General features: G+C 34.8%; 1 long non-coding RNA gene across 1 annotated transcript in view; it reads right to left on the bottom strand.

Annotated features, from left to right (window-relative positions):
• Positions 1-10,494: 10,494 nt before the first annotated feature.
• The window catches only part of LOC105729993 (uncharacterized), a 662,720-nt gene continuing 648,474 nt past the window's right edge, over positions 10,495-24,740 (bottom strand). The window contains exon 12 of the long non-coding RNA XR_010342619.1: positions 10,495-10,554. This is a non-coding gene — a long non-coding RNA (uncharacterized LOC105729993). The remainder of the gene's footprint in view (positions 10,555-24,740) is intronic.

Raw genomic sequence — 24,740 nt, 5'->3', positions numbered from 1 at the left:
TGATACTGTGATCGGTGTCAGTCGGGACCTCTGTGCAGACAGACTGAAATTACTTCCACATTACAGTGAACACAAAAGAACAAAAACCTTATTAAACACAGATTTAGCTCATTATTGTATAAATCTCTCCCTGAAAATGAAGCTAACCCTTTGTCCCCAAATACTAAACACAGCACTGATATTACAGTGAAGATAGAGATAATACCCTCCTGTATATCTTGGCTCACCTCTGTCATATTAATGAGGCAAACATGTAATTGCTGTGGCTAGTGCCTGAGAATAAGAGGGGCCGCCCGCTAGATCTGGAGTCAGATTCCTCTATCTGGTTAGCCACACCATCTTTCCCGAAAAATCTTTTCAGACTGATCTTCACTCAAAAGGCCTTCAATGCAAGTTAATCTGAGGTTTCAAGTTGCAAAGGTCTTGGATGGCAAATGTTATGTTTGTGTTCTTCAGTAATTATATTTGACTGAAAACACATTTGCAACTGGCTCTGCACTTAGAGTAAGAACTCCCCAGGGCCAGAGTCAACACCTCAGTAAGGCCACTCAATTCGCACAGGATTGGAGAGTAGCTTAGATTTATGCACATTTGCCTTTTTTCCCAATAAATATATTTTTCATGGATATAACAGAATTTCTATGTTCTTGCTGATGTTATGTGCTTAAATTTTTATTAAATTCCTTTTTTCCTTTTAGAGAGCTGGGTATGAATGTTTTGTATCAGGAGCTGTCCAGTAAAACTTAAGACTAACTGAAACCTGGGTCTGTTCCCAGACAAAGTTGAAAATAGAAAAAGCATAATTCTGATAATAATTAGCCACTACCTTCTCCCTTAAATATAAAAACAAAGTTTTTGATTGATACTTTGTATAAGTGGTGGAGAGAAAGGAAAATTAATAACAATCAAGAGACAGAGAAAGAGAACAACAAAAAAGAAACAAGATAGAATTAATGAATAAGGGCTAGAAAACCAAGATGTTCTTAAACTCTAACTATGCTTATTTTTCTATTGTCAGCTGCTTTATCACTGCCAAACGTTTTCTCCAACTGATTTTTTCCATAAAATATAATTGGTAAAACAACACAATAGGGCTGGACAGATGAGGCTGATTTTATTCCCTTATCTAAATTCATACTCAATGTTGTAACAGCTGGGCTCATACAAATTAATCAAACAAATAATGGCTCCTAATTTTTATTTATTTTTTTCAGATATGAGATGGAAGGCAGCTTGCTAGGAACCAATCACAGATATTGAAAGCAACATGTCAGGGTGAGAAGAAATTCCAAATGATTTACTAATGTTGCCTCTTTACCTATGAACCAATACAGATACAGAAGTAAATTCTCTTTATCAGGCTATTGCCATTTTCACAGAAGAATTTTCATTTTGTGTTGAATTATGTCCTCTATTTTTTGATATTTATTTAGGAAGAAGTTGACTTGAGTTAAAACTGCCAGTATTTCTTCAACAGATCTACATGTCTTTCAGGTCACAAGCAAAGAATGTAGGATATTCTTACCCCTCATGGACTAATTTCTGCATAGATTACCGTACATTTTCCATTCTCAAGGTTGCTGCATTTTCAGACAGATGAGATCAAGTAAAGCAGCCTCAGGTCTGCATGTTCAGTGATACTGCACACAGAGTAGCTATACTCATTCATCTAGCGATCAGTTTCCTCGTATTAATCCAGTTAGCCCGGGGGCAGAATCTTGTGCCATTTTCCCATGCAGATATTACCTTTCCCAACTATCTATCTTCCTCTTCTCACCTATTGTCACTTTATAAACATCTTGTCAGTTTTGAAGGACTATTTTAAAAACAACCTTTTAAATTAGTTATAAAATACTTTGTTTTTCCTTACCTGGATTCTTATAATACACATTCAATAACAATCATTTTTAAATTAAAAAATTCTTAAATGTTGCAAATGATATACCAAAACAATTAAAATAAAATAAAAATGTCCACAAGAATATCAAATCCAGAAACTAAAAATCAATAAATTAAAATGTGTAAAGATATAAAAATTCTCTCTGGAAAATGTATCACATATCACAGTGTTTCAATTCATTTTTTCTATTGATTTTGTAAAAATTACTGACAAACGTGAATAATTAAATATTAAACTATGCAAAAGCGTGAAAAAGTAGTTTACAAAAAAAGGAACAAAATATAAATATTACTTTACCTATTAAAAAACACCTAACTCAAATTAACCTAATGTTTTCATTTGTCATATTAGTCAAAATCCAAAAGTTGATAGTATCTACTTTTTCTGCACCACTAAGTAATATGCTGGGGTGGTTAACACCTTACAGCTGAACTGCTTATGTTCATAGTCTAGCTACATTATTTATCAGCCACATGACTTTGGCTAAGTGATTCAGCCACCCTTCTGTGTTTCAGATATTTCTCTTTAAAATATTGGGCTAGGCACAGTGGCTCACATCTGTAATCCCAGCACTTTGGGAGGTCAAGGCAGGAGGATCACCTGAGGTCAGGAGCTAAAGACCAGCTGGCCTATATGGTGAAATCCTGTCTCTACTCAAAATACAAAAGAAATTAGCCTGGTATGGTGACGCATGCCTGTAATCCTAGCTACTCAGGAAGCTGAGGCAGGAGAATCCCTTGAACCTGGGGGGTGAAGGTTGCAGTGAGCCAAGATTGAGCCATTGCACTCCAGCCCGGGCAACAGAATGAGACTCTGGTCTCAAAATAAATAAATAAATATTTAAAAAATAAAAATGAAAAAGAAAATAAATGTGGGTAGTGACATAGTATCTAATGCAGTGTGAGGATTAAATGAGTTAATACATGTCAAATGTCAAATATAATAAGTTGTAAGTGCTTAGCAGTGACCACTCTGGAAAGTTAGCTATTGCTATCCGCTTTGGGGGACAAATTTTATACAACATATGTACAAAAAATTAGCAATATTCATCAACATTTTAAATGACAATACTCCTTTACCTAAGAACTAAAATTCTGAAAACGCACCACACAAATTTGATAGAAAAACAAAAATAGATAAGAAAAGATACAGATTGAAGCTTTCACGTTGCACAATAAAAATCTAGTATTATAGCAAGTAAATGAGAAGAAATGTTTAATTAATGAAACTATCTGTTTAAATAAGCTGAGACTTTAATATAATGGTAAATTACACAGACTGAAACTTTCAAAAAATGTGATAGAACCATTTATAATATATAAAAAGAGTCCTCAAAGTGTCATCAAGTAAAAGAATCAATGTGTAAGATAGGATATGTGCATGATCTCTTTTGTGTAAATAGAAGGACACATATTACACATAGTGGTATGTGTCTATTTTCATTTGGAAGAATAAACAGCAAATTAATGTTGGTTAGCTTTGTGGGCAAGTACTAAAGAGGTAACAAAGATTTTCTTTTCATAATTGTATACTTTTCCTAAGTTTTTGAATTCTCTAATCAGTAAAAGTTTATGCTTCAATTTAAAATCACCAGAGATTATCTGGTAGGTGAGATTATAGTCTGCTTCTGTTTTATTGCTTTTAATTTTCAATATGAAAGTATATTTTGAGGCAAAAAGAAATCTACCTAAAAAACTTAACACTTCTAAAAATGTGTTCTAGTGACAGTACCACATTTACTATTCTCTTTTAGAATCATAATCCAGTCTTTTCAGTTTAAATCTTTATAAGCTAAGAATATATTATGTAATGTTATATGCAAAAAAGCGACACATAAAGTTACATGTAGACTTATTACAACTAAATGAAATATTAATGTTAAGAAATGAACACTTGCTTAAAAAATCACCTTAAGAAATATATAAATATACGAGAAGATGTATGCAAAATAAGAATTTATTATATTGGAGTAGTGTTTTTTAAATAATGATTACAACACAAATATGAAAAATTGTGGGTATATGTTCATATAATTTTATTTGTATGCCTAAATTTAAGCCGATTCCTAATTAGAAAATCAATTAATAAGAATGAGGCTATTTTGATGACCACAAAAATTGAAATCAGACATCATTTGATGACAGATAAGATCTCATATCAGCCTCAGCATTTATGAAATGTATACCAAACATTGGTGGTTTAAACCAAATTTTGATTTAACTTTTGTGGAATTGTGGTGCTTTATAAAACAGACTTTAAAAATATTCAATTTGCACTCTTCAGATGGGTGTTTGGTCAGTATTACAGTCTCGATAGATGTATGCACACTTCTTGCACTAGCCCATAAGCTCTTTGAAGAGAGCTGCACATAATTAATGTAAACATGAACTTTGGAGCCATATCCAGGTTTGTATCCTGGTTCCTTCCTTTTCTGGAAGGGGTGTGACCATGACCAGACTGTTAACCTCTCTTAGCCTCTCAGCCTCATGTGTGAATGGAGGGAAATTAAGCCTTTCTCACAAGATTATCTAAAGCATTAAATGAAATGATGTTAGCAGAAAAGCAATTAGTTCAAAATAAAGTGCATACCCGAAAATTTCAAGACCTTTTTTCCTTTAAATATGTTAACACATAAATTATTTTATTATTAAATCGTAGAATTTAAATGTTTGAAGATCATCCATTAAAGGACTCAGTTTCAGAAGGAAGAAACTGAGCTCCAAACTAAGTGTTTTACAACTCTCAGTGGTATGGCCAGGACAAATACCAGGATCAGCTCTCTCTTGCTTTTATATTTTCTCTCCCCAATCACATTATTGTATTTAATTCTTTGAGACAGTCCTTTCAACTCTTTAAAAAGTCTGACTATAGGCCAGGCACAGTGTCTCATGCCTGTAATCCCAGCATTTTGGGAGGCTGAGGAGGGCAGATCACTTGAGGTCAGGAGTTCAAGACCAGCCTGGACAACATGGTGAAACCCCATCTTTACCAAAAATACAAAAATTAGCCAGGCTTGGTGGTGCACATCTGAAGTCCCAGCTACTCAGGAGGCTGAAGTGGAAGGATTGCTTGAACCTAGGAGGTGGAGATTGTAGTGAGCAGAGATCACACCAATGCACTCCAGCCTGGGTGACAGAGCAAGACTCCATCTCAAAAAAAAAAAGCCTGACTATAGTTTAGAAAACAGGTTTATGTGATTTCAATAGAAAGCCCCCTGTGGCTATGGATGCTGAGTAAATTAAAGCCTGCCATTAACTCTTTCCCTCTTGAAGTTTGGGAACATAAGGTGACGTTTTTTATGAGAGAAGCTCGGTTTGTACCCACCTTACTACATGTGGATGTCTAAGCCAGCCTCCACCTCCAGGCTTAGAAGAATCCCTCCATAAATTTGGACAGAGCCACACTGCTGGCTAGCTTTCACCTAAGGTCATCAAACACATGTTTTAGGCAGAAAACTTTTAAGGAAGTTTTACAAAAGGAGAAATTTTTAGTCAATATTTCTGGATTTGTTTTCACAGCATTGAGAGTTAAAAAGAACCAAACAAAATCTTTCCATCTTTTGAGGCTGTTGGAAAAAAACATCAAGTGAGTTACTGTTTCTTACCTCCTGAATGTCGCTAACCCTTCAGGTTGCTCCATTTATATCACCACATGACATCATGGATGAGTCAGACTTGGGCTGTAAGCAAAAACCGAAAAAAACAAAAAGTCAATAAAGCACCACCTAGCCAAATTACAACAGTAAGAAGTTCTCAACGTAAGTATCAAATAGAAAAGAAAAACTAGAAGGAATAAAAGATCGTCGGGATATAGAATACCAATATCCTGATTGAAGAAAATCTGGATGTAAGCCTCATTGCTTTCACATAGTATAAATACATCTTTGGATATTTAAACTTTGGAAAATAAATAAATTTTTCACAAAATACATTTTACATTGTTAAACTAGGCCATTAATATAGCTATCAAAATTTAATTAATACAAGAGAAGCTTTAAAGCAATAACAAATATTTAACTACATTTCTCTAGAATCCTTTCATGTAATTTTTACACTAACAGCTCCCTCTTATACAGTAGAAAACAAAATTGTTCTTTTAAAAAAACCATTAGATAGCCTAATTTTTCTCAGAGACACTTGTAGTATCTAAGAGTTCACTGTTGGCTGTTTCCTAGAAATGTCTTTTTAAACTATGGTTATCATATTATAGAGTATTAAGAACAATGTACTCAGAACATAAGACTATGTGCTTGGTATTCCTAAGACACAAGTAGTAGATAGGCACTGTCCAAATGTTTAGGATTCTAGATGTTGCCCCTTGCTTTCATGAGATTACAGCCCAGCAGAAAGCCTGATATATAAATAATGTATTCAGTGAAGTGTCTTGTCAGAAGTATGCCCAATGGACGATTACGTCTAAAATTAGAGTACAGATGAATATATCTGTCTTTTCAATTTTCCTTAACTATAAAATAAGGTTACATTACATCAATGCTGGACTCTAACCTCAACTCTAATATCTGTTGGTTTTCTATTTCCAGTTTCATATAAAATTAGTCCAAATCAAATACACATTAGACATGTACCTGTGTGTGCCAATTTTTCATCAGAATAGTTCAGAAGCCTAATTGTATCTTCTTTAAAGGGAATGCTTCCTCCATATGGCTATATAGCTTAATTTATTTTAGGGAATCCATGAGCCCCACACACTGGGTGCCAGAACATAGGGATCCATGAGCCTCACATTGGGCACCAGATTGTAGGGAGCCAGCCCTACATCACCCGTGAGTACCCCGAGTTCAGTGGTGATGAAGGAATGAGAAAAAGACAGAGTAAGGGAGACAGTGGGACCAGGGGGCCATCACTTATTACTTTGGAGGAAACAGTGACGGCCCTGAGCTCTGATCATCCACACTATTTATTGGTTACAATCACTTTGATCTACAGGGTATGGGTGGAGTAATGATGAAGTGAATCAGTGAGTCGGAAGTGAATCAGTGGGCCAGAACTGGTGTGTCATTCTAAGGATTGATGACAGTGGTGGTTTGGGAGTTTCACAAAACAAGAATATGTGGTTATCTTCAGCTTATTATCTATGTACAGCTGATGGAATGTGGGCCTTACAATGAGCCTACAAGTCTGGCTACGTCATAGTGCTATGAAGGGGTTTTACTTCCTTGAGCACCATGTTTATGGTAACAGAGCCGAGGTCACCCTGCACCAGAACCTGAGGCATGGAGAGGCCTTCCTCCTCAGAGGCCTCCTGCGGTCTTCCGCAGTTTGTTGTTGCTTGTTTATGTGTTACTCATAACTAATTTATATAGGCACTCTGTGAGTCCTTTCTCCTTTGCTGTTTTTCCCATCAATTTATTACATATCAGGGCTAATATAGACAAGGTCACAGGTATGTTCCCCATCTTTAAGTTAGCCAGTTTCGTTTGGTTGACAATTATAAACCTTTTGTTATCAGCCAACTGACTTACACATGCATACCCATAGTGTTATAAAAATGACCATTCAAGAAAGTGAAGATGGGTTAATGTTACTCTCTTACCATTTTCAACAAAAGCACTTTAAGTCACATCTCTACTTCCAGGTATGTAAAAAGTTCTCCTTGTGTTGAATTTTTTGTTTGTTCTTCTATTTTATTTGAAAATGGTATAGAAGAAAAAAACACTGCATGTAATTGTCATAATTCTGTTTCATCTGGGAATTATTTAAGAAACAAGTCATTATGTTAGATAGTGGAATTCTGTTTCCCCTATGAGTGTATTTTAGAGCAGGCAAATATGCGTTCTAAAATTGCCAAGTCCAAAATCGCAATATAAGCATATTACTTCAGAATATGGAGATTAAACACCATAAAAATCTAGACAGTTGAAATTGGTTCAATCTGTGGGGTGTAACTGGGTCTAAATTAAGGTAGAACAATGAAGTTTTGCATTTAAATATGAGCCTTCAGTACTATTTCATTTTAATTGTGTGTTATAATACAAATTACATTATAACATTGTATGTGCAAACCCACATACAACGTTGAATAAAGAAGTAGAACTTGACCAATAAAGACAGAAAATAAGAAAATACTCAGTCTTGCATGAAAGTCATAGATGTTAGTCTTTCTTAAATCAGGGGAAAAAAAAGGAGGGATGCTGTGTGAGGGATTTTAACCTAAATCCCAATAGAAATTGTTTAAAGGCAGGTGCTTAAAATATAAATCAGCAGATGAGAATAGCCTACTATAAACCAGCTTCAGCTATATAAAGGAGAGAAAAACACTTTCATTGATTGTTATGTAATAAGCTATCTCATAATACCAAGAATAACATAAAATCAAGTTTAAAGGGCTAATCAGGGAATTCTTAGAAATCTCTCTAGCAAAAATTTGTGGATCTTCACTCTACAACAAACTTGCCCACCCCACATCCCTTGGCCTGCATGTGGTCCAGGATGGCTCGAAATGCAGACCATCACAAATTTGTAAACTTCCTTAAAATATTATGAGTTTTTTTGTGAGGTTTTTTTTTTAGCTCATCAGCTATCATTGGTGTTAGTGTATTTTATGTGTGGCCCAAGACAATTCTTCTTCCAGTGTGGCCCAGGGAAGCCAAAAGATCAGACACTGCTGCCCTGCAGCCTTGTCTTTACCTTGGTTTACGTACCAACAAGAGTTATTATGAAAGACAACCAGAGAGGGAGTGAGAGAGAGAGCACAGAGGAAGCAGTGGCATAAATTTTACTCAAAATTGCTTAGGATCCAGACTGAAACAAACCAATTTAAAAAGACAAACCGAACAAATGAGAAAATGTTTGATACTATCTAATATTAGATAATATCAACAAATTATTTTTTTAATATTACAAGATGTTAATAATGTCATAGGGATTATGGTAGAAAATGCTTTTATCTTTTGCAGATACATACTGAATTACATATGGGTATGTCATGATATGTTGTATGTGCTTTAAAATAGTTTAGCCCAAATGGAGAAACTAAAAAAGTCATAACAATAGAGAAGAAAACAAACTTTAAAAACGTGGAAAAACTGATTGTTGAACATAGGTCAGTTGTATATAAGGATTAATTATACCATTTTATATATATTTGTATATTTTAAATTATTTATAATAAAGCATTTTTAAAATCTTACTGAAAATGAGCCCAAATACTAAATCAATAATACAGAGAGATATTGAATACTAATAAATATCTCACCAATACCACCATTAGATAGCCCTCAGAAAACTTCATAAAAGCAGGAAGAAATAGAATCAGAACTGGTGGACATGAAAAATCCTTTTTTAAATTTTTGAGAAATATAATTAAATCACAAAATCAACAAACAGGATAAATGCTAGGCTCTAGACTATTTAACACAAAGAAGTAAAATAAATTACAAGGGAGTATGAAAGAATTAATTTTGTAGGAATTCCAGAGAAATTAAAATTTTAAGAGCAGTTAAGAGACAAGAATAAAATGGGAGGATTTTAAAATTAGACCAAAAAAAAAGTTCCAACAGAATAAAATGGGCAAAATAGCACAAAAGCAGTGTTTGAGAATACATACTTAAAAACCATTATAGAAAAGTTAGGGTGAGAACTCACACTGAAACATGACTGAGAATCAAATGATATAAATAAAATGACATGTAGTGGAAAGCTGCAACCATCAAGGATGAAAAGAAAGAAAAATCCTCAAAGTTAACATACAGAAAAGATACATTCCTGATTGTATCAGTTAATGGTTATTGAATCCAATTTTTATTTTTGTTGTTTTTTAAGTAATGATTCTATCAAATAAGGACTTTTAAAAAATTATTTATTTCAATAAATACAAATTATTTCAATAAGAATGAGGAATATAGAAGTAGGCAGTACAGATGAGTGGCTTCCCTATGCCATGAAGTCTCTAGCCTCGTTCTCTTAAAGGATGATTTTTAAATAGAAAAAAAAATAAAGGGTATTCTGAGAAAATATGTAGTGCCATTAATAAATTGAATAATTATGTAGAAGTGTCAGAGTCACTGGAAATCCATTTTAATAGGGGCTGGGCAAAGGCTGAGACTTGCTGGGCTGCATTCCCAGCAAATTAGGCATTCCTAGTCATAGGATTAGATTCAAGGTCTACACAAGATGCAACTCCCAAAAACCCTGCTGATAAAACAGCGTGCCATAAAGATGCCAGCCCAAAACATGCCAAGCCAAGATGGCAATGAAAGTGACCTCTGGTCATTCTCACTGCTCATTACATGCAAATTATAATTCATTAGTCTGCTGAAAGATACTCCCACCAGCACCATTAAAGTTTATAAATGATACTCATTTATAAACTTTATAACACTCATCCAGAAGTTACCCTATATGGTTCAAAATGGGGAGGAACACTCAGTTCCATTCCTCGCCCCTTTCAAGAAAAACATATGAATAATCTACCCCTTGTTAAGCATTTAATCAAAAAATAACAACAACAACAACAAATAGCCAACCAGCAGCCCTCGGGGCTACCATGTCTATGGAGTAACCATTATTTTATTTGTTTACCTTAATAAACTTGCTTTCACTTTACTCTGTGGACTTGAGCCAAATTCTTTATGGTGTAGATCAAAGAAGCCACTCTTGGGGTCTGGATCAGGATCCCTCTCCAGTAACAGAAGACTAGTATTAGAAATAGAGTAATAATTATTCTTAACATATGTAAGGTGCCTGCTGGAGTGTCTGACATATATTTAGCTGTTTAATACATTGCAAAAATTGATATAATGTTCTCCAGATATTTTAAAAGACTACAAATAAATTATATTATTTATAAAATTTGGCAAATAATTTTCTTAAAAGAAATCATTAAAAAGAGTTGTTTGGCCAAGCTAGGTGGCTCATCCCTGTGATCCCAGCACTTTGGGAGGCTGAGGCAGGTGAATCACTTGAGGTCAGGAGTTTGAGATCAGCCTGGCCAACATGTTGAAACCCTGTCTCCACTAAAAATACAATAAAAATTAGTCAGACATGGTTGTATGCACCTATTGTCCCAGCTATTTAGAAGGCTGAGGCAGGAGAATCATTTGAACCCAGGAGGCAGAAGTTGCAGTGAGCCAAGATCATGCTACTGCACTCCAACCTGGGGGACAGAGCGAGACTTCATCTCAAAAAAAAGAAGAAAGAAGAGTTACTCAAAGGCATTTATTTGATATCAAATGCATATTAAAGGAGAAGTTTTTGATTGTGGTAGAGTCTTCTTAACTAAGGCCCAAATGCCATTTTTTTCATCTCACATCATTCCACAACTAGCATGGCTTTCTGCTAATAGTATATAATGTATCATAATGTATCACAGCTAGACACATGGACAATAGTTCTACATTTATCTCAGAGGAATTTGAAGATACACATAATTTTTCTGTTTTTCATTCTGCCTTAACTTTAAGCAAGCATTGAATAGAAAGAATGCTGCAAACCCTAAGATTGTAAAAGAACACTGACAAGCAAAACTTGCCAAAGTTAGTTTTCTTCAATAAATCAGTTTCATTGTGCATTTTTTCTTTTGATTTCTAAAATTTAAAATGAGAGTTATCTAAGTGTTAGCAGTGAGGAATCCATATGGATATCCAGCAACTTGATTCTTGCCTCCTCGGAGGAAAGAATTTGGCCGAGGGGCATAAGGCAGAGTGAGAGACTGAGGCAAGCTTGAGAGCAGGAGTGAAAGTTTATTGCAAAGTTTTAGAGCAGGAATGAAAGGAAGTAAAATATACTTGGAAGAGGGCCAAGTGGGCAACTTGAGAGATTCAAATGCACTGTTCAGCCCTTGACATGGTTCCGGGGTTTCTGTTTTTCTTCTCTTGATTTTTGCCTTGATGCAGGCTGTCTGCATATGCAGTGGCATGCCAGCATTTCAGAGGGGTTATATGAAGTTGTGTTTCAGTGGTTTACTGAAGTTGTGTGCATGCTTATCTGAGGCATTTGTCCCTTATCAGTGAGCATTCCTAGAGGAAGGCCATATACTGGTTAAACTCCTCCATTTTTGCCTCTTAGCACACATGCTTGAACCCTCTTGCCCAACTCCTGAGATCTTATCAGGAAGCTGCTGATCACCAGCTTCAGGTGTTTTCTATCTATTGGGAGACTGCCTTTCCTTGGTGCTGGTGTGACCTATTATTACTTTTAAGAGACAGTAAAACAACAGCCTGACCATTACGTGATGGTCACCTGATATTCTGGGGGAATGGGGGACATCTCCTGCCCTGCTCATATCTGCCCAGTTACCTACTCTAATAAGAGGTTTCTTTTGTTATTATTGCTGCTGTTGTTCTGATTACTATTATTGATTTGCATTATAAAAGTTTCTTGTGCCACTTTAAAAGTTGTTTTGTAACCTAACAAAAACCTTAATAACTGAAATATTTAAATAAGCCATATCTCTAACTCCATTTTTAACTTCTTACTAGATTATTTTAAATTTATGTTTGCAAAGTCTATTATGATAATGTCAGAGCTCCTTGTTTATATTTGATTATTGAGATGAAAGTTTGAATATTTCATGTTTCACATAATCTTTTATGCTCACAGGTTCATGAAGCCCCAGTTTGCAGGCCAAATAAATGGTAATCCAACCAGAGGTTTTAATTAGAGACTTCCAATCTCAGACTATCCAACTTTTATACATATGCAAATTACTATGTTTTAATGGTACCATACTGTACTAATATAATACATTATTCTTTTTTCTTGACATTTTGTTTTGCAGAGTTCATATGATGGAGCAATTTTTACCTATTTATTATGGAAAATGAAAATAACAGTGATAAACTGAAAACTCTTCACTTTTAAATTTACCTTGCAAAATACTAGCAATATTTTCTTAGAAGCTATAATTCAAGATCTAACATAGGAAATAATCCATATATTAAAACTAAAACATAAAATATTTAATCTTTTTAGATTTTTGACATAAGAACATTAATTGTAACAAAAATACAGCATATTTAGGAAACATTATATGACTTTCAGTTTCAGTTCTAACGTATGACTTGGAAGTTGTCTCTCCTATTCTTATAGCAGGAAATAATTAGTTAAACTGAAAATCAGTGACTTTTCTTGAACCTATCAAAGAATGAGGTTTCAGTGCAGCTTCTTTAAACATCTAGAGAGAGAAGGATTCAGAGAGTTATAGCAGAAGCCACTTCTAAAGCCATAAACTGGTAGGAAAACAGAAATGGTAATTTTGATAAATTTCTTCAGGCTAACTGTGGACAAGAATGAGAGTGAGAAACTCTTGGGTTTATAGTCTGAACGACTGACTGCCCATACTTCTGTGGGCTTTACTTCCAGTAACTTCACTGGATTCCTATAGATTTAAAAATCCTCTCCTGGCTCTGGTTAGGTGAGGGAATAATAAAGTAATTAAAAAATGCACCAATAGCTTCTCCATAACAAAGGCCTATGCTTTAGAGAAAAATACTTGGTCAGAGCCTTATCTCAGCTGGTAAAGGGAAGTCATCAGGTTAAGTCTCCCTGATCTTTCCTGCCCCACTTAAGGAAAAAGAACACTGTAGTCAACAGAGATTAGGGCTTCAAGGAAAAAGATTAAGAAGGTTGCAACTAGCCAAGAGAGTAAGGAACAGGAGAAAATAAAGCAATACTACTGCAGAAATACTTAGGAAGTTCATAACTCCAAGGCACAAGGTTCACATAAAGACTGAAGTTTAATCAGAATATTACAAAGCATTCCCGTATTTTTTGCCTTATCATAGCACTAACAAAGTTCCACTATTATAATAGCTGATTATCACTGAAAGAACTTCTAGCATAGGCTCTACTTTGAGAATAGTGCTTAGGGAAGACTTAAGTCAAGATAGAGAAGAAGAACAAGAACACTAAGGAATTTGAAGTACCTGACACCTATAGCTATGACACATATTTAACAGTTCAACTGATAGCCACACTAACAACTGCTGTTTAACTTAGTTTCTATTACTTGATATAGTATTCTATGCACTCAATAAAAAATTATAAGACATGCCAAAAGTAAGAAAAAACAGTTTAAAGACACAATGCAATCATTAGAACCAGACTAATATATAACACAGATATTACAATTACCAGACAAGGAATTTTCAGTAACTGTGATTAACATAGTAAGTGCCCTAAAGAAAAAAAGTGGACATCATGTAAGAATAAATAGCTAACATAAGCAGAAAGATGGATAATCTAAGAATCAAAAGAAAATGATAAATTATTAGGGGTCCTTTGTGACTCCATTCAAATTTTAGGATTTTCTTTTCCATTTCTGGGAACAATGTCATTGGTATTTTTAAAGACATTGTATTGAATCTATAGATTGATTTGGGTAGTATGGATATTTTAACAAGGCTAATTCTCCCAATGTATGCACATGAGATATCTTTTCATATTTTTGATTAGTATCATCTTCAATTTCTTTATCAATATCTTATAGTTTTTATTGTAAAAATTATTCATTTTCTTGGTTAAATTTATTTTCAGGTATGTTTTGTGTATCTATTGCAAATGAGATTGCTTTCTTGATTTCTTTTTCAGATAGTTTATTACTGGCATACAGAAATGTGACTGATTTTTGTATGTTGATTTTATATCCTGCAATTCTACTTATTTTATTTGTTCTAACATATCTGTTGGAGGCTTTTGGGTTTTCTATATGTAAGATAATGTTATCTACAAACAGGGACAAGTTTATTTTCCCATTTCCAATGTGGATGCCCTTTATTTATTTATCTTGCTTAATTGCTCTGGCTAGGTTTCAGTACTGTGTTGAATAAAAGTGTTAAAGTGGGCATCCTTGTCTTCTTCAATATCTTAGAGAAAAACTTTCAGCTTTTTTCTATTCAATATAAGGTTAGTTGTGGGTTTGTAATAATGGCCTTTATTCTATTGAGATATGGTTCTTCTATACCTAGTGTTTTGAAACTTTTTATCACAAAGTCATGGTGAATGTTATCAAATGCTTTTGCTGCATCTACTGAAATGATCATATGATTTTTTTGCTTAAGTTAACGTGATGTGTCACATTTATTGATTTGTGGACATTGAACTATCCTTGCATCACTGGGATGAATCTCATTCGATCACGGTGAACAATTTGCTTAATGCACTGGTGAGTTTGATTTACTTATAGTTTTCTGAAGGTGTCAGCTGCCAGAAAGAGCCTGCTGGTTGTGGAAAATCAATGCCCACACCTAAAGCTGATTTTGCTCTGTCTCTTCTCTATGAGAGCAAAGCATTATTCTATTCCGTGCTTGACTGCATTGTGTTTTTCTTAGCAACTCTGATACCAAGATGTAGTAGGTAGAAGTGTGCAGACTCCTATTTCTAATAATAGGCCACAGATGCTACTCATTCAACAGTGGATATTAATCCAATTATATTAACAATCACTAAATGTAAATGGTCTAAACACATCAATTAAAAGATATGTATTTTCAACATGGAAGAAATGAGTTTCAACTATATGTTGTCTACAAGAAACATACTTTAAATATAGAGATTAAAGAAGGATAAAATAAAGATATTTTAAAAAGACTAACACTAATCAAAATAATACTGGAGTAGCTACATTAATTTCAGATACAGAAGACTTCAGAACCAAAAAAAAAGTCAGGGATTAAGAAGGACATTACTTAGTGAAGAGGTCAAATATTCAGGAAGACATAACAACCCTAAATGTGCACATGGCTTAGAATAGAACATCAAACACATGAGGCAAAAGTGATAGATGAAGAAATTTAAAAATCCACTATTATAATTGGAGAATTTGAAACATCCAGTCTGCAATTGGCAGATAAAGCAGGCAGAAAATCAGGAACATATAGGTGATCCAATCAGCACTAACAATCTCAATCTAATTGACATTTTTAGTATATCCCATCTAATGACAGTAATAATACACTCTCTTTTCAAGTTCACATGAAATGTTCACAAAAACAGATCTCACTCTGTGCCATAAAACACACTTTAGCAACTTCAAAAGTATAGAAATTATACAAAGTGTTATTTTCTGACCATAATGATATTAAACTAAAAATCAATAACAGAAAAAAAGCTGGAAAATCCCTAAGTACTTAGTAATTAAACAGTATAATTCTAAATAACTCATGAGTCAAGAAGAATTCTGAAAAGAAATTTAAGCATATTTTGAACTAATTGAAAATGATAATTAGAGCTGAAATCAAGTAAACTGAAAATAGGAAAACAATAGAGAAAATCCATGCAAACAAAACTGTGTTCTTTGCAACAGTTAATGATTGATAAATCTCTAGTCAAACTAAGCAGGAAAAGAAAGAAAAGACACAAATTACCATTGTCAGAAATGAAAGAGAGGTCATCACTACTGATATCATGGATATTAAAACTATAATGAAGGAATACCATAAACAACTCTGTTATCATAAATTTGATTCCTTAGATGCAATGGGTAAACAGCTTGAAGAATATAAATCACCAAATTTACACAAGGAGAAATAAAGAAACTGGATATCTCTGTATCTATTAAATATATAATAATCAAATAAATAATTAAAAGTTTTCTAGAAAAGAAAACACTAGGACCAAATGGCTTCATTGGTTAATTCTACCAAGTAATTAGGGAAGAAATTTAAATACATGTACATATGAATATGCTAGTGTACACATGTATGTTGCCTTGCTTGGTCAGTTGATTGGGCTTAGAAGTAACACCACGCTAGTAGCAACAAGCACACCTAGTGCCCAGATCTTGTGTCTTAGTTGAATTATTTAATAAAAGGACCAGCCCTCCTTGGATGAAAGGCTGATTCCAGGACTGGGAAGGATAGTATAGAAGATGAGCCTGGAGCACCTCATATTGCTAGAAAGCACAGAGGTACTTGGCATGTGTGCACCTACACACACACACAAAGATGTGCTTAATTTAAAATGATAAAAGAGGCAAATGAAAGAACTTCCAATAGCCAAAGCTGGATCAATTTGAGTAACAAAATAAATGAAGTAATATTGGACTATAACCTAATATACAAAATAGATATATATGATTCATACAGATATAAGTAAATAATACAATGAATAAATAAATGGAGATGAGACAAAACTCCTATTTAGAATTTTAGATAATTTATGGAAACATATTGTCCTCAGCTCCTTAAGTGTGGGCTGTGCATAATGCCTTCTTTCCAAATAATTATAGACATGAGGGGGAAAGTAACTTTTCACTGGAGAAATCTGACAAACACTACCACAGCCAGGTGATCAACATTAACAGCATCAGTGGTGACTCCTGTGGATAGTATGTAACTTTGAATATGATGTGGTAAGAATGGCACTCTACCTATGTGATCTTTTTCTACAATACCCATAACCCTAGTCTAATCATGAAAATAATATTAAACAAATTGCAATTGAGGGACATTCTACAAAATACCTGACCAGTACTTCTCACTTTGTTAAGGTCATCAAAAACTAGGAAAGTCTAAGATACTGTCATTGTCAAGAAGATCCTATTCTGATATTCTGAATGAAATCCTTAAACATAAAAAATAACCACATGTAACAACAAAGAAAAATCTGAATAGGGTATCAATGATGGTTCTTTACTTGTGAGAAACATACCATATTAATGTAAGATATTAATAATAGGGAACACTCTATGTCAGGTATGTGGGAACTCTCTATACTATCTTTGCAACTTTTCTGTATGTCTACAACTATTCCAAAATAAAAAACCTTACTTGAAAAACCCTGTTTGTACAAAATATAGTTTAAGAATATGCTTAAATTATGTAATGTATCTGACAAAGTAAAGAAAATATTTCCTGAAATTAATAATTCTATTATATAAAACATACTTAAATGTAGAAATGTATTAACTGACTTCATTGTTAACTTGTAACTTATTCTATGGTATTATATCTGTAGAAATTAGCTTTAGCAGAAGAATATTGATTTTTTTGTCAGTTTTAGTACTCAGATAATATTGACCAGGTTTTCTTGAATTATAGTGTTAAAAATCTTTGATATAAGTTGCAATGGGAGTAATTATTTCATCCACCTTTTTATGTGTTTCTGGACATAAAATACAATTTTGCTTCTTGATGACATTGATGATAGTTTTATTTCTTTGTGCCTCAAGTAGGGCTGCCTTCCTTTAACTTGCTTAAATGCCCTACAGAAGAGAAGACAGCCAGAAATGTATCCAGTGCAAGCATCGATGATTGTGATAAAATGAAATTTATTTAAACAAGCATTTCTGAGAATGGATCACTTTGAAAAGATCTATATTATTTTCTTCATCTAAGTATCTGTTTAACCAAATAATTAAATACACAAACCTTTTTTTTCAAGACTTAGAGTAAACTTGAAATTTCAGAATTAAACAATAACTAATTATAAATATCCATTACAGTAATTATTACAAAAATGTTACTGCTGTAAAATAATACATTAATTTATAAAAGCACTTTAATTTTTATTGCAAGATTTTTCTTTAAATTATCTTTGTGAAAGAAAGTGCTTAAAATAAACATATACAGATTTCTAAAAACAATTTTCATGAGTGTGTGTACCTACTTTCAGTGTAACATAAGATTAACTCATGAAAGCTTGCACAGTGTCACAGGGCCTGTAAGCATTAGAGCTGAGATGTGAATCCAGGCAGTCTGGCTCCAGAGTCTGCGCTTTTAAACCACTCTATTCTCTCCAGTACACAAGCTGATTTTTGTTAAGTTTTAAAGTCTTGTTAATTAAGAGAGATGACAAACAAAAGACAGGAAGAAATATAAAGCTCATATTTTAGGGGTCCTTCTGGGTGTGTCCTGGGGTTGATAATGTATGATTAAGATATCCAAATGTTCTTCCCTTGGAAATCTACTCTAAGTGTTTCTTGAAGTAATTCTTAGGATTTGAGGGAGGTAGGTGGTATTCCATTAAGGCTAAAATAATCAGCATTGCAGAGCTTGACTGAAAAATGGCAAAATTCGGTTGATTATAAAGAATCAGAGTGAGTCATCAGCATGAGGCATGTGCTATCTGTAACAAAGAGTGCACATGCTGTCATCCTCACTTGGGGTACAGCAGGAAGTAGTGACACCCTTTCCAACATCTGGTGTACTTATTCTTTTGTTATCAAGCATCAGAGGAAAATCACTGGATAGCAAGATTATTTGCCAGCTCAAGTTTTCTAGTGTGAGGGAAAATATCAGGCCTAAATTGATTAACATGTGAGCTTCCTCAAGTGTGACCCTCTTTTTATTCCCTTCATGCTATAGATTAAATGTTTGTGTCCCCTCAAAAAAACCCATATGTTGGAATCCACACCTCAAGGTGATGGTATTAGAAAGCAGGGCCTTTGGGTGGTAATCGAGTCATGAGGGTGGAACCATCATAATTGGGATTAGTGCTTTTATAGAAAAATAGAGATCACAGAGAGCTAGTTTACCTCTTCCACTGTGTGAGAAAACAGATAAGAGTGAGAAAGTGCACCTTTGCCAGAAATTGGATCTGCTTACACTTTGATCTTGACTTCACAGATTCCAGAACTGTGAGAGAACAATTTTTTTGTCGTTTATAAGGCACCCAGTTGATGGCATTTTGTTATAGCAGCCTGAATAGACTAAGATACTTCGTGTTTATGGCAACTCCTCTGCCCTTTTTGATCTCTTGAATTGAAAGAGCTGCCTTCCCTCCTTACCTGGATACTGGGTGAAATGGAAGCTAGAGGATCCTTTCCAAGGTGAGTAAAATAATTTCTCCCATTTCATCTGAGGCAAGGTAAAAATTAAAATGTAAAAATTGAGCAAGACACACAAAGAAATGAAGACCTCACAAACACATAAGTGACATTGCAAACTATAGATTCTTAATTGCACTCATACTACTTTTAATGCACCAAAACCTGATCTGAATTTCTCATTTAAATGTTATCTGGAATGAATGCAGGAGAATGTGAGCTACCCACTTATACGCAGCTCTTTGAGTCTCTAATGGGCAAAGCTTAAGGGCATCTTTCATACAACTTAAGGCTGACACAACCTCTATAATTTATCACTGCTCTGAAACTCCACATTCTACTCCAGTTCAGCTTCCAAGTTGGAAAGTAAGAAACTGAAGCTACTCATATTAGTTTCCTAGGGCTGCTATACCAGAAGACTACACACTGAGTGGCTTAAATTAAGTTTATTCCTTTGTAGTTCTATAGGACAAAATCCAAAAGCAATGTATTTGCAAGGTCACCCACTCTCTGAAGGCTGCAGGGGAGGATCCTTCCTTGACTTTTCTTTGCTTCTGCCTGGCAACCTTTGGAGTTCTTTGGCTTGTAGCTGTGCCACTGCAAACTCTGTTCTGTATTCATATCCCTTTCCCCCTGCCCATCTGTGTGTCTCTGTGTTCAAATTTCCCTCTATTTACAAAGACTCCAGTCATTGGATTAGGGCTCACTGTAATCTAGTATGACCTCATTTGAATCTGATTACATAACCAAAGACCCTATATTCAAATAGGGTCCCATTCTGAGGTTCTGGGTAGACATGAATTTTGCAGGAATACTATCAAACTTATAACCTGCAGTCATTAGCTTGTGACCTCCATTCAAGATACTACTTTTGTTCTGCCAAACAACTGTATTGTATGAGTCCTTCATAAGTGGCTAGCATTAGGCACATATCTCTGGTATATTTCTCTAAAGAACTGCCTCTTTATCATATTGCATCATTTTAGATTTGCACTATTCTAGATACCTGAAACATATAAGAATAGTAACTAAATCTTTACAAACAGATAAACATATATCATTCAGTTGTATCATTTTATGTTTTAAAGTCACGAGGACATAAATAACTATAACTCAGTATTCAGATATTCCATGGATTGACCTGTGAGCACAACGGTGATATAGATATTTTCCCCCAAAGAGACAAAGCTCTAGAAAGTGAGGTAAACAAAACCTGTTTTTGCTTCAGATGGTTAGACAACATAGCAATTTTAACATCTGGTACTATAACCATAAGGGAAAACTTTTAAAAACTAGAATGATGAAACTAATGTTCCATAGGAAATAATACCCTATTTTTTGTAGCTAAAGAAATTATTCTAAAAGAAAAAATATATAAATTTTTCACAAAGAAGTGAAAATGCATACAACTCCAAATGACTTTATGTATTACAATGTTATGGCTGTTGGTGCCAAGAAATATGTAAAAATAAAAAATGATGCTACACAAGAGACCTACAGAATAAAAGGAGAAACTGTCAATAATCTGGTCAATATCTATAGTGTTCACAAGGCATTTTAACCATTTTGACTTCATTTCCTTTTCTCCAGTTAAATCTTGTGTTTCTAGGTTTCGTGGGGGTATTTTTGTTTGTTTTTTGTTTTTGTTGTTGTTGCTGTTTTGTTTTGTTCTTGTGACAGAGTCTTGCTCTGTTACCCAGGCTGGAGTGCAGTAGCACAATCTCAGCTCACTGCAATCTTCATCTCCCACGTTCAAGTGATTCTCCTGCCTCAGCTCGCCTTAGTAGCTGGGTTTACAGGCACCCACCACCACACCTGGCTAATTTTTGTATTTTCAGTAGAGACAGCGTTTCACCATGTTGGCCAGGCTGGTCTCGAACTCCTGTCCTCAGTTGATCCATCTGCCTTGCTTCCCAAAGTGTTGGGATTACAGATGTAAGCCACGATGCACCCAGCCTGAAATGGAGTTTCAATGTTTTTTTGTTTGTTTGTTTGGGGGTCTTTTAGTCATTAACATATTTTTCAACCAATACTAAATTGGAATAATTTCATTTGCCTAGTCAGGTATATGACAGAAGATATAGTCCCTACCATCACAGAGCAAGTACTATTGTAGGTAACAAAGGGAATAGACAATGTGCTAGGTGCTAGGGTAAGACCAAGTACAGGATGTAACAGGAGCACATGCCATGGGCGCCTATTAAAAATCAGGTAAAGCTCCCAAATAAAGTGATTACAAAACTTGGACACTGGATGAATAGGAGTTAGCCAAGATAAGTGGAAACGATGGCTGCAAAGTTTCAGAAACAGAGGAACATGGTACTTGCAAAGTGTTTTGAAAAAAAGAATAGGCCAGCATGACCAACATGGAGAAACCCCATCTTACTAAAAATACAAAATTAGCCAAGCATGGTGGTGAACGCCTGTAAACCCAGCTACTCAGGAGGTTGAGTCAGGAGAATCGTTTGATCCTGGGAGGCAGAGGTTGCAGTGAGCTGAGATCATGCCATTGCACTCCAGTTTGGGCAACAAGAGCTAAACTCTCTCTAAAAAAAATAAATAAATAAAAATAAAAAAATAAAAAAATAAAAAAATAAAAAAGAGAGAGAGAAAAAAGAAAAGAAACAAAGAACAAGAGAAAAAGAGATAGATAAGATGAAACTGAAAAAGAAAATATTGACCATATATGACAAGACCTTCCAAGGCAGATTAAGTTTTTGGTTATTCTCAAGGCAAATTTTAGTACAATTTGGAGATAGTATTTTGGAGAACAAAGGATATTAGCTTGCATATTCTAGGCAATTTTGTAACAGATTTATTCAGAAAAAAAGAATAGATTTTCCATATATCTCACGTATATCCCATATATGCCTAGATACACATCATAAATACATGTATGTCATATACATGTCACATATGTCCTTGAGTGCAGCCCCTATCAGAGTCTCACAGGAACAAGAAAAAATAAAAATAGAACAAGAAATATGTCTTTCTTCACCAACAAAGCCCTAAACACCAACATTATACAGGCTACTCTTGATTATTTTATCAGCTATTACCATAGTTCTATGTCATTTAGCATTTGCTGTATGCACAGTATCCTACAGGATGCTGTAAGAAATGCCAAAAGGTAAATTAAAGAATAGAAAAGTTGGGCCGGGCGCAGTGGCTCACGCCTGTAATCCCAGCACTTTCGGAGGCCAAGGCGGGCGGATCACGAGGTCAAGAGATCAAGACCATCCTGGTCAACATGGTGAAACCCCGTTTCTACTAAAAATACAAAAAATTAGCTGAGCAGGGTGGCGCGTGCCTGTAATCCCAGCTACTCAGGAGGCTGAGGCAGGAGAATTGCCTGAACCCGGGAGGCGGAGGTTGCCGTGAGCCGAGATCGCGCCATTGCACTCCAGCTTGGGTAACGAGCGAAACTCCGTCTCAAAAAAAAAAAAAAAAAAATAGAAAAGTTACCTCTGCAAGCTGATTGAAACATTATGAAAAGCCTTTATTTTCCTTTTTCATCTGTGCTCACCCCACCCACATCCTCCTTCACTCTAATCAGCACCAGAGGTCTAATGGACTAGATCTGCGCTGGGTGCCAGGCACAAAAAAGTGGTAAATTTGACTTATTCTGCAGCTTCCCAATCTAATGAATAAAATGTAAATCAGTTCATTTTTACTAACATTTGGAAGAGATCTTTAAGCAAACTAAAACAAACAACAAAAGATTAAAACAAAGTGTACAGAATATAACTAGTTCAGGCTCTAAAAATTCTGGGTGGATTTCCCTAATTAAATGTTCTCTGCTCTTCTAAGTCACAAATAAGATGGCTGAACATTTACACAATTAAGATTTTATCTGTTATCCGGATCACTGAAGAGCTGTTCCCACTGTGATGAAAAAAACTCACAGCTAGCGTATGGTATGAAACATGTAAGGTCAAGAATGATTTTTTGTTGTTTGTTTTTTGGTGATGGAGTTACGTTCTTGTTGCCCAAGCAGGAGGGCAGTGGCATGATCTCAGCACACTTCAACCTCCGCCTCCCGGGTTCAAGCGATTCTCCTGCTTCAGCCTCCTGAGTAGCTGAGTAGCTAGGACTATAGGCATCCCGCCCGTCACCACACCTGGCTAATTTTTGTATTTTTAGTAGAGACGGAGTTTTGCTATGTTGGCCAGGCTGGTCTCAAAACTCCTGACCTAGGTGATCCACCCGCTTTGGCCTCCCAAACTGTTGGGATTACAGGAGTAAGCCACCACGCCCAGCCAAGAATGATTCTTTGTATTTTCCATCACGTCCAGCCTAGTGATTGGCACATAGGCAGATCTTAAAAGCCTGGATAGTGAGATAATGAAGCAAATTATGAATGACAATTTTGCCATTCAAGCAATTATACACAAATAGCTCTTAAATGAATTGCTATTATACAAACTGATACAGAAAGTAAAACCAGTAGTTTTTTGATTTTCATAAAAATACATTTTCTGGCTGATATTTTCTTTGATTTGAGTTCTTATTTTGGTGTTGAGATTACTCTAGATGAATAAATACTGAGTTAGATGAAGTATAACATTTGAATAGTTGCATTAAGAGTATAATAGCTTATATCAGTTTCATAATTCATCTTCCCAGCACCCTGACGAAGGGCTAAATAGCTAAGTCAGTTAGCCCTGCCTGGCAGTCACAGCCAAAGCACAACTGTGCTTTGGTATCTGTGTCTGACAGGGAGTACATTATCAAACTAGATAACAAACAAAACAAAAGGTATTGGCTCCTGGACTTTCAACAAGTCTATTGTTAATCTTGTTAAGATTGTAATAATTTCCCCATGCCAAACTGGCTTGGTTAATTATCTTTGATTTTGCTGTCAGCTCCATTTCTAATGAATGTTAGTCTCATTTGCCATTTGATTATTGTTGCTTTGATGGAAAATATTGAAGTTCCCTTGGGAAGCTTATTATGTTGGCAGGAAAGATAAAAGCATTGACAAAAAATTATTAGTACTAGAAATACATTAATATTGAGACTATTGAGCCAAAATGAATAAAAATAAAAGCAATTAAAAATATTAGTAAAATATAATCCGCTTTTTATATGAGCCTTGGAAAGCACTGGCTGTTTC

Source organism: Aotus nancymaae, unplaced genomic scaffold (assembly GCF_030222135.1).
Source record: "Aotus nancymaae isolate 86718 unplaced genomic scaffold, 86718_ANA_hifiasm-v0.15.2.pri h1tg000014l, whole genome shotgun sequence".
Taxonomy (NCBI): Eukaryota; Metazoa; Chordata; class Mammalia; order Primates; family Aotidae; genus Aotus; species Aotus nancymaae.
This window is presented reverse-complemented; position numbering and strand designations above follow the sequence as displayed.